Source organism: Muntiacus reevesi, chromosome 11, assembly GCF_963930625.1.
Source record: "Muntiacus reevesi chromosome 11, mMunRee1.1, whole genome shotgun sequence".
NCBI lineage: Eukaryota > Metazoa > Chordata > Mammalia > Artiodactyla > Cervidae > Muntiacus > Muntiacus reevesi.
In genome coordinates, this window is record NC_089259.1 from 36947376 (window position 1) to 36959260 (window position 11885).

Sequence of the window (11885 nt, forward strand, 5' to 3'; positions counted from 1 at the left end):
CCCCTATTTTTTTTTAAATATAAATTTATTTATTTTAATTGGGGGCTAATTACAGTGTCAAGGCAATTTTTCTTTAACTTGGTCAGGTAAAATAACTGCATACCCTATGACTGAGGGATTCCTTTCTAGATATGTATGGTACAGAGATACATTTTTTTGTGTTTCAAGATAGTAATATTAAAGGACACTCATAGATAGAATCATTGTTTGTGATTATTCCAAATGGAAAATTAGCCAACTATACATTCATAGAATAAAGAAATATATCATGGTTTATTAAAAAGCAAACAAACACTAGCTACAAGCAAAAATGTGGCTGAATTTTGAAGAATAATATTGAGTAAGCATAAATAAATGACAAAGAATATATTCTGGAGAAATGCATTCAAAAAGTTAAAAAGTAGGTTAAATAATTCATAAATACATAGGTTTCCATACAGTGATGACATTTTCCTATCTCAACTTGCACGGGCAATAGTCCCCAGATATTCAATCAAACACTATTCTAGCTATTTTGTGAAGGTAGTTGTGGTTAACGCCCATGATTATATGACTTTAAGTAAGGGAGAGTGTTTAAGATGGACAGGCTTAAAGGCCGCAGAATTGAAGTTTCCATGATGAGGATGAAATTATACCTGTGGTTAGAAACTTCAATTCATCCAACTTGCCTTCCTCATGATCATCTGTATGGATTTTAGACTTGCTTCATGATATCCCACAATTATATATGTCAATTTCTTACAATGAAAGACCTAATATATCTCATACTGGTACTGTTTCTGTGACTGAACTCTGACTGATGCATATATTAATATATACTTTAAAGGCACAATTAGGTAATAAAATTATAAAGAAGGTTGTAGATTTAATAACAGTAAAAGTCAAGATATGGGATTATGGTGATCAAGAAGAGAATCACATAGAGGCCTCTGAATACTGAAATATTTGTCTAATTTTTTTTTTAAATTTTGGTGCTAGTTTAATGGTTTTTCATTATGTTCATTTGTTACCCTGCACATTTAGATCCATCTATTTTTTATAAGTTCCCCCAAACAGATTTTAAAAATCCAACTTTTGCATCATGAAAATGTACCTAATTAATCCTAATATAATATGAATATATATATCCCATTTAATTTGGTGTTGGCAAAATGTTCTGTGGAATAATATTTTATTTATTTTTTTTCCTGAGATTTTTAAGTTTTTCTACAGGGTTCATTATGGAGTAATTTTTTTTTAAACCAACAAGGAAACTAATCATTACAACATAAATATATGCTGTGAGACTGAGCTATTATATCTATAATGTATCCAAGCTAGGTTTCAGCAATACATGAACCGTGAACTTCCAGATGTTCAAACTGGTTTCAGAAAAGTCACAGGAACCAAAGATCAAATTGCCAACATCCACTGGATCATCGAAAAACTGAGAGTTCCAGAAAAGCATCTATTTCTGCTTTATTGACTATGCCAAAGCCTTTGACTGTGTGGATCACAATAAACTGTGGAAAATTCTGAAAGAGATGGGAATAACAGACCACCTGACCTGCCTCTTGAGAAACGTGTATGCAGGTCAGGAAGCAATAATTAGAACTGGATATGGAGCAACAGACTGGTTCCAAATAGGAAAAGGAGTACATCAAGGCTGTATATTGTCACCCTGCTTATTTAACTTATATGCAGAGTACATCATGAGAAAACTGGGCTGGAAGAAGCACAAGCTGGAATCAAGATTGCCAGGAGAAATATCAATAACCTCAGATATGCAGATGACAACACTCTTATGGTGGAAAGTAAAGAGGAACTAAAGAGCCTCTTGAGGAAAGTGAAAGAGGAAGCGAAAGTTGGATTAAAGCTCACCATTCAGAAAACTAAGATCATGGCATCTGGTCCCATCACTTCATGGGAAATAGATGGAGAGACAGTGGAAATAGTGTCAGACTTTATTTTTTGGGCTCCAAAATCACTGCAGATGGTGACTGCACCCATGAAATTAAAAGGCACTTACTCATGGAAGGAAAATTCTGGTCAACCTATACATCATATTAAAAAGCAGAGACATTACTTTGCCAACAAAGGTCTGTCTAGTCAAAGCTATGGTTTTTCCAGTAGTCATGTATGGATGTTAGAGTTGGACTATAAAGAAAGCTGTGGCCAAAGAGTTGATGCTTTTGAACTGTGGTGTTGGAGAAGACTCTTGAGAGTCCCTTGGACTGCAAGGAGGTTTAACCAGTCCATCCTAAAGGAGATCAGTCCTGGGTGTTCATTGGAAGGACTGGTGCTAAAGCTGAAACTCCAATACGCTGGCCACTTCATGCAAAGAGTTGACTCATTGGAAAAGACCCTGATGCTGAGAGGGATTGGGGGCAGGAGGAGAAGGGGACAACAGAGGGTGAGTTGGCTGGATCGCATCACTAACTCTATGGACATGAGTTTGAGTAAACTCCGGCAGTTGGTGATGGACAGGGAGGCCTGGTGTGTAGCGATTCATGGGGTCACAAAGAGTTGCACAGGACTGAGCGACTGAACTGAACTGAATGTATTTGGAATTTGATTAGCAAATATTCTATTTCAGTATTCTGAAATGCAGTGACTGATTAGCTTAGATTACTGTATTCACAATTTTAAAAATATAACCTTTTCCTTTAAAAAAATTATTGAATGAAAACATTGATACTTTTACTCTTATTGCCCCACATCCTCTATAGCTGATCTGGGTTTGGGTGTTTTTTTAAGTTTTGCATGTGTATCTGTCATATATCGTGTCCTGGGGAAGAGAGGGATAAACCCTTAAAATGGTGAACCTACAAATTTTTAAAAAATAATATGAGTTTTAAAAGACTATTTTAAATAGTTCTAAAACAAGTTATTTGTTTAAAATATATTCTGAAATAAATAACAAGCACAATAAAATGTAAAGGTAAATATGTATTGCTTTTAACATAGACTAAGGAATAACCTCAAACATATTCAAAATATTTTCTATAAAAATATCAATTTGAAAAGTTTCAAAAATTTAATCACTAAAAGAAAATAATGTTTACATTCATGTAATGTTAGAACTATTATATTTATTAACATTTATATTCATGTTCTCAACATTCAGAAAATCATTCAAATTCCAGGTGTATATCTCACATCTATCACTAAATTCTTAGTGTCATACTGTCAAATTCGGAAAGGCAGTCCTTGAATTAATACTCCAGTTCAAGCTTTAACAAAGGATGAAAGTTGATCTAGCTTGACAGTTCTCTAGAAATAATCATTCTGACATGTCAAAGATTGTACATGCCTGTATCTCTACATTATTCAAAAATGATGGAATCTAAGGAAAGGAAAATAAATGATACAAAGTCCTAAACCCAAGAATTAAATACTTCAAAGATTAAAAAAAAAGGATAATTTATGTGGGGTTGTGGTGGGCAAGGAGGATGTAAATATAGCAGTACACAAAATTTTACTTGTTTAATCATTTTCTCAACTTTTCTCCACATTTATTGAACTCAAATTTGGGGAATTATGGAAAAAGTTACATAAGGCAGACTTGACATTTAGCCTCCACAGTCAATGATATTTTTTTTTTTTTTTTTTTTTTCCAGGGGAAAGCGCGAACGCAGTCCCCCACTACCACAAATTATGCAGTCGAGTTTCCCACATTTGGGGAAATCGCAGGGGTCAGCACATCCGGAGTGCAATGGATAAGCCTCGCCCTGGGAAAACCACCTTCGTGATCATGGTATCTCCCCTGCCAGGTAAGTATGATATTTTTGATATGAATGTTTTGGTAATTAGCAAGCCATCAGAGGTACAAATATATTAGGAAATGGTAATCATCTTGAGTCTATGATTTTGAAGTAATTGTTTCTTTTTATCATCATTTTATCTTTGTGATTTGATCCAAGGTATTTTCAATAATTACTGATTATGCTTTAGTTGTCTATTTTGCTTGTTAGAATGGTGATTTTTATCACAGATTGCTTGGAACTACTTGTTATTTACCCATTTCCCCACATTTATAATAAATCCATTTTGGAATTTGCTGCTAAAAATATTAGCTCAAAGGTTTTCATTTCTATCCACAATAGGAATTCATGATTTTTTTCCAACTACATCATTTGAATTAAGAAACACTCTGCAAGATTCACCTTTAGAGTTGACATGGTAGTTCAGATACCTTTGCCCAACTGAGCATTAGATCTCTGTGATGAGCCCACCCTAATGGCATTGCAGCGAGCATATGAATAACAAACTAGCTGAGCTGAGTCAGCTGGGTCAACCACTACTCCCCGCTCACAGAGAAGAGCTGCAAGTGATAGATAGCTCCATTAACTCTGCCTGACTAATGCACACTTGGGGAACACCAAATTGGGAACATTTTTTTATCTTCCTGAGACAAACTGCAGGGATGCAGTTGGTTCCTTCTCCACTTGTTATTAAGGATTATATTTGAGAGAATGAATAAGAGCAACAATAGAAAGCAATGAGAATGATATTTTACATCATGAGTACTATTTGTTTTTTAAGAAACAATTTTCAGTCCAGGCTGTCAAAATATTTACTCAGCATTATTTACACATATCTGAGTAAACTTTGATATTCAGTGTTTCAATTGAAACATTAAATAGTTTTAGCTTAAGTAGGATGTCAATTTTCATGATATTAAAAAATATATACCTGAAAATTATAGATTACACTTTATAATGGTGAGGGTTTTATATTAGGTTTTTTCTAATTCAGAGATTAAATAAAAGTTTACAATAGAATCCATAATCATTTTCTAATTTGCATTATTAGACATACAAATGTATCATCATTTCTTTTTAAGTTCAAAGAGAGAAATTAAAATTTGAAGATTAGATATACCAATTCTCTGACTTTTATAACAATTTTATTAGAGATTTGTGTTCAATAGGCTCAGGAGAGCACAAGGTAATGCTGCTTCCCTACCATTTGCCAATTTGAAAATGAGTTATTTACAAGAGTCAGATACCAGAAATTGGCAGTCTTTCTGTGTAAAAATTCCTTCTTTTATTCACATCCCCAGTGCTATGTGAGTTATTTAAATTATTTTAGAAATAAAAAATGGTAATGGAAGAAAGTCAAAGTATGAGGCACTTGTAAAAATGAAGGTAAAGGGGAGCTATTTCAAATTCAGTGCTGTTCTGTCATTTGTCATTATAATTATAATAAACAATATTTTCTGAAGAACTTGCAATAACTATCTCATCTTCCTTAATATTAACATATTCTTCTGCTTACATTAACAACCAATGTTAATGAAAAAAAATGAATTTTTCTTAGTAGATCTGAGGGAATTTAAGACACTCAGAATTAAAAGATGCATGATTCCATCATCTTAAAGAAACTTAAAGAAAGAAATTAACTTAAAGAAAATGAAAGAAAAAAGTGAAATTTAAAATTTCAAAACAATACACATTCAACAAATATATTTAATTTTCTACTTTATTTCAAGTACTATGTATGACTCTGGCACTTGATGGAGCAGAGGGAAAAGGTACATATATTCTATGCCTTCATAGAATTTAGATAATATACAAAGAAATGGACAGAAATTAAATGATTAGACAGAAGAATATAAAGTGTCAAAATTGATAGGAGTCATGAAGTGAAGAGACCAAATTCTTAAAAGATTTAATGATTTGTGTCAGGAAAAGCTCTTATGAAGATAAAACAATTGATATGTGGGAGATGAGTAGGGATTTACTGAATAAAAGGTATAAGATATATGTACTAACATGTAGTAGGATGAGACATGGAATATTTAATGAACAGAGAGAATACAGTGTGACTAGAGCTCTGACAAACTGGTGAGGGGTGCTCTAAGATGACACTTCAGAGGTCAGGATAAGACAACTCAGACAATGTGGTATCAACACTTACAAACTTAGGAGGGTAGATCTCATATTATTTTCTTGTCACACACACTAGAGAAAAAAATAAAAAGAACACAAGAAATCTTTGGACAATATGAACATGTATATTACTTTGGTTATGGTAATGGTATAAGGAATGTATGCATATGTCCAAATTCATCAAAAGAAACACATTAAATATGTGCAGTTTTCTGTATGTTAAATACACCTCAATAAAGCTAGAAAGGATACAGGTTGTTAAAAACAATAGCAAAAACATAGCTTAAACAAGGCAAAATGAGCCAGTTTACAAATATTGGGCTTTCTTCTGGGTCACAGGAAGCAGAAACATTTTAAATATGAGCTAACTTGGTTAGATTAGCAGTTTAAAAAAAAATCTTTGTGTTTCCAGTGTGGATTTAGAATGAAAAATGAAAGAAAGTATGATATCTTCAACTTTGTTCTGTTTTTTCAAAATTGTTTTGGCAATTCAGCGTCTTTTGTAGTTCCTATAAGTTTTAAGATCATTTGTTCTAGTTCTGTGAAAAATGTCTTGGGTATTTTGATAGAGAATGAATTAAATCAATAGATTGCTTTGGGTGGTACAGACATTTTAACAATATTGATTCTTCCAATGCAAGAACATGGCATGTATTTTCATTTCCTTGTGTCATTTTCAAATTCTATCATCAATATTTTATAGTTTTCAGAGTGCAGGTCTTTTACTTTCTTAGCTAAGTTTATTCCTAGGTATGTCATTCTTTTTTATGATTTTAAATGGGACTGGATTGCTTGCTTTATTACTCTTTCTCAAAGCTAATTATTAGAGTATAGAAAACAACAGATTTCTATACATTAATCTTGTATCCTACACTTTTACTGAATTTATTAGCTCTAATAATATTTTGGTAGAGACTTTATGGTTTACTGTGCTACAAAGCTACAGTAATCAAAACAGTATGGTAAGGATTCCCTGGTGGCTCAGTGGTAAAGAATCTATTTGCCAATGCAGGAGATATGGGTTTAATCTCTGATGTCCCTGATCTGGAAAAGATCCCACATACCATGGAGCAACTAAGCCCATGTGCCACAACTACTGAACCTGTGCTCTAGAGCCCAGGAAACACAACATCTGAGTCCATGTAACACAAATACTGAAGCCGGTAGGCCCTAGAGCCCATGTTCTGCAACAGGAGAAACCACTGCAATGAGAAGTACATGCACCACAACTAGAGAGTAAACCCCACTCAACACAACTAGAGAAAAGTCCACACAGAAACAAAGATTTATCACAGTCAAAAGTGTATAAATAAATAAAATTATTGGAAAAGAAATGTGGCATGTACTGGCACAAAAAGACACATTAGTCAATGGAATAGAATAGATAGCCTGGACATAAACCAGTGCACCTATGGTCAATTCACCTATGACAAGAAACAAGAATATACAATATAGAAAAGATAGTTTCTTGAATAAGTGGTGTTGGGAAAAATGGACAATTACATGTAATAGGATGACCTTAGAACATTTTCTCACATCATATACAAAAATAAACTTAAAATGGATTAAAAATCTATGTATAAGACCTGAAACTATAAAACTCTTAGAAGAAAACATAGAACATCTTTGACATAATAATAGTGTTATATTTTTCATATCAGTCTCCTAGAGCAAAAGAAATAAAAGCAAATATAAACAAATGAGACCTAATTAACCTTGAAAACTTTTGCATGACAAAGAAAACTCTCAACAAAATAAAAGAACAACCTACTGAATGGGTGAAAGTATTTGCAAATGACAGGAATGACAAGGAGATAATATCCAAAGTATACAAACAAGCTATAAAACTTACTATCATAAAACAAACAACTCAATTAAAAATGTGCTGAAGATATGAATAGACATTTCCAAGCAAAACATACAGATGAATAACCTGAAAGATGCTCAATATCATTAGTCATCAGGGAAATGCAAGTTAAAATCACAATGAGATACCACCTCACACCTGTCAGAATTTCTATCATCAAAATATCTACAAATATACAAAGGTTGGATAGGATGTGGAGAAAAGAAAACCATTGTACACTGTTTGTGGGAAGGTAAATCTGTGAACCCTTTATGAAAAAACAGTACAAACATTCCTCAAAATACTAACATTAGAACTGTCACATGATTTGGCAATTCCAATCCTGAGTATATATCTGAAGAAATGAAAACATTAAATCAATAAGTTATATGCATCCTAGTGATCAAATCAGTATTATTTATAATAATAGAAACAAGCAATCACAGTGTTCATAAACAGATATCTGGATAAAGAAGATGTGGTGTGTATGTACATAGTGGCATACTATTCCAACAAAAAATAAAATAAAATGCTGAAACTTGCAGATCCATGTATGGACCTAAAGTAGTGAGCTGAGTGAAATAAATTAAGCAAAGACAAACATTCTATGCTATTACCTACATGTAGAATCTAAAAAAATAAAATTCTCATGTATAAGGCACAAACCTGTTGTTCACAGTGGAAAATGGAGGAGAGAGTGGCAACATAGAGATATGGGATTAAAATGCACAAACTGCTATGTATAAAATAGACAAGCAACAAGGATTTATTGTACAGCACAAGGAAATAGTCATTGTTCTACAACAATGTTAAATGGATATAGTCCATAAAATGTTGCACACCTGAAACTAATATTGTAAATCAATATATTTTAATAAAAAATGTAAGGCTAGTGAAGAGGTTATGAAACTAGTATATATGGAAAATAATGGTAGCTTGAACTAGAAGATGAAAATGACATCAAGGAAGTGAATGGAATTAAGAGATATTTGAAACTACAGGACTTGCTGATAGATTAAAATAAGGAGGAATTGTGAGGAGGAAAACTCAATGCTAATTTTCAAAAACTCCATGAACAATGAGAACTCATGGGCTTCTGGGTTAGTAAATACAACCACATTCTGAGAAGGTGCACCACAGCTGTACAGAGATAGAGCTCCTACATCGAAGAGCCCCTCAGAACACTTCCTGATTTCACCCTATGTGCTTGTTTATCTGACTTTTCATTTGTATCCTATGTAATAAACATGGTAAGCATAAAAATAAGTTAACTTTCAAGTTTCCAGTTTGAAATATGCTCATTAAGGTAAAAATAATTTAATGAATAAATATTTCCAGAGAATAGGCAGATGAGATAAGAAGGCCTTCTTAAGTGAACAATGCAAAGAAGTAGAGGAAAACAATAGAATGGGAAAGAGAAAGACTGTGGATCTCTTCAAGAGGATTAGTGATATCAAGGGAACATTTCGTGCAAGAATGGCACGATAAAGGATAGAAATGATAAGAACATTACAGAGGCAGAAAAGATTAAGAAGAGGTGGCACGAATACACAGAAGAACCATACAAAATGCCTAATGACCCAGATGGCCATGATGGTGTCATCATTCGCCTAGAGCCAGACATCCTGGACTGTAAACTCAAGTGCTCCTTAGGAAACATTACTACGAACAAAGCTAGTGGAGGTGATGGAATTCCAGTTGAGCTATTTAAAATCCTAAGACAATGCTGTTAAAGGGCTGCACTCAGTTCAGTTCAGTCGCTCAGTCATGTCCGACTCTGTGACCCCGTGGACTGCTGCACATCAGGCTTCCTTGTTCATCACCAACTACCAGAGTTTACTCAAACTCATGTCCATCAAGTTGTTGATGCCATCCAATCGTCTCATCCTCTATCATCCCCTTCTTTTCCTGCCTTCAATCTTTCCCAGCACCAAGGTCTTTTCCAATGTGTCAGTTATTTGCATCAGGTGGCCAAAGTATTGGAGTTTCAGCTTCAGCATTGGTCCTTCCAATGAATATTCAGGACTGATTTCCTTTAGGATTGCCTGGTTGTATCTCCTTGTAGTCCAAGGGACTCTCAAGAGTCTTCTCCAACACCACAGTTCAAATGCATCAATTCATCATCTCTCAGCTTTCTTCATAGTCCAACTCTCACATCCATACACGACTACTGAAAAAACCATAGCTTTGACTAATGGGTCTTTTTTAGCAGAGTAATGTTTCTGCTTTCTAATATGATGTCTAGGTTGGTCATAGCTTTTCTTCCAAGGAGTAAGTGTCTTTTAATATCATGCTTGCAGTCACCATCTGCAGTATTTTGGAGCCCAAGAAGAGAAAATCTCTCACTGTTTCCATTGTTTCCCCATCTGTTTGGCTACACTCAATATGTCAGAAAATATAAGAAACATAGTGGGGACCACAGGACAGTAAAATATTAGTTTTCATTTCAATCCCAAAGAAGGCCAATGTCAAAAAATGTCCAAACTAACTACCAGACAACTGTGCTCATTTTGCATACTAGGAAGGTTATGCTCAAAATCCTTCAAGCTAGGCTTCAGTAGTATGCGAACTCAGAAATTCCAGATGTACAAGCTGGATTTAGAAAACTCAGATGAAGCAGAAATCAAATTGCTAACATTCGTTGGATCAAATATAAAGCAAGGGATTCCAGAAAAATATCTCTTTCATTTACTAGGCAAAAGCCTTTGACTTTGTGGATCACAACAAATTATAGAAAATTCTTAAAGCGGTGGGAATACCAGACCACATTACCTGTCTCCTGAGAAAGGTGTATGTGAGTCAAGAAGAAATGATTAGAAACTTACATAGAACTAACTGACTCATTCAAAATTGGGAAAGGAGTACAAGAAGGCTGGGTAGTTTCACCCTGCTTATTTAACATCTATGCAGAATCATCATGCAAAATGGAAGCCTGGATGAATCACAAACTACAATCAAGATTACTGGAAGAAACATCAGCAGTCAGCCTCAGATATACAGATGATGCCACTCTAATGGTAGAAAATAAAGAGGAACTAAAGAGCCTCTTGATGACAGTGAAAAAGGATAGTGAAAAAGCTGTCTAAATGTCTACAGTCCATTGTGGTGCAAAGAGCAGGACACAACTGAGCTTCTAGCACTTTCACTAGAGGGAGTAGAAGGTATTACTATGGGAGAGGACAGTTTCAGAAAAGTCTAGAGGAGAACTTTGTATAATTTCAATATATAATGGCTGCACACAGAAGTATTAGCATGCAAAGGAAATTGAGAATTTGTTACCAAAAGCTACTACAAAAGAGGAAGAGGAGTGTGATGTTATTACCACAGAAGATTTCAGAAAGGGTATCTTTCATGACAGAGCAATGTTGAAAGACATTGAATGCTCTTCAGAGATCAATTAATAGGGGGGAAATATGTCTGTGAACAATGATATCTATGTTATTAACAGCACAAAACATTATGAAACAACACATTTAAGTGATGTTAAAAATGATCAAAGTAAGAAACAGAGTTCAGAATTCCTGAAGGATGAAAATAATTAGTTTGATAGTATAGTTTCCTGAGATTAGGTGAATTAAAGGTGCAGGTAGAGATTGACTTATGCATGGAGGTCAAAAGACAGGGCCTCAGTGTTTTGAAAGGCAGGGAGAAGAGGATAAGTTGCTACATAGACAGGTTGTTTTATCTGATTGCAGTTAAATCAGATCACTCTTATTATACAACATATAATTTCTCTGTAAAATGTGTGCTAAATCACCTTCAGGAGAAACTGAAGTTGAAGAATAATTCCTTTATCTGGTGGGGAGTAGAAAGATTCAAAGATTTAAGTTGAATAAAGAGTAGTTAGCGTTACATAGCATGGAATAGTATGTTGAGCAGAGTAATGTAATAAAAATAGTAGTGAAAACAGTCTGAGAAAAGGGCTGTGGAAACTTAGTAGGGACACATTTAACTCAGTTACAAATTAGTGAAAGTCTCCTAGAAATGATTTATGAGATGAGTCTAGAAAGACATAGGAATTTATCACATATGGAAGGGAGAAATATTAACATAGAAGCATCATTTAGAGAAGCAATCATTAGAGTATTTTCAAAAATTTCAGTATGGGTAGAGTTATCTGTGTGCCCTAATGGTTCTGTCAAGCTTTCAGCTAAGACATGCAGCTG

The 11885-nt window shown here is 34.1% G+C and overlaps 1 non-coding gene across 1 annotated transcript; it reads right to left on the bottom strand.

Annotated features, from left to right (window-relative positions):
- Positions 1-3596: 3596 nt before the first annotated feature.
- LOC136144559 (U1 spliceosomal RNA) lies at positions 3597-3760 on the bottom strand. The gene has a single exon (XR_010658584.1). It is a non-coding gene; the product is annotated as a U1 spliceosomal RNA (small nuclear RNA).
- Positions 3761-11885: the final 8125 nt, after the last annotated feature.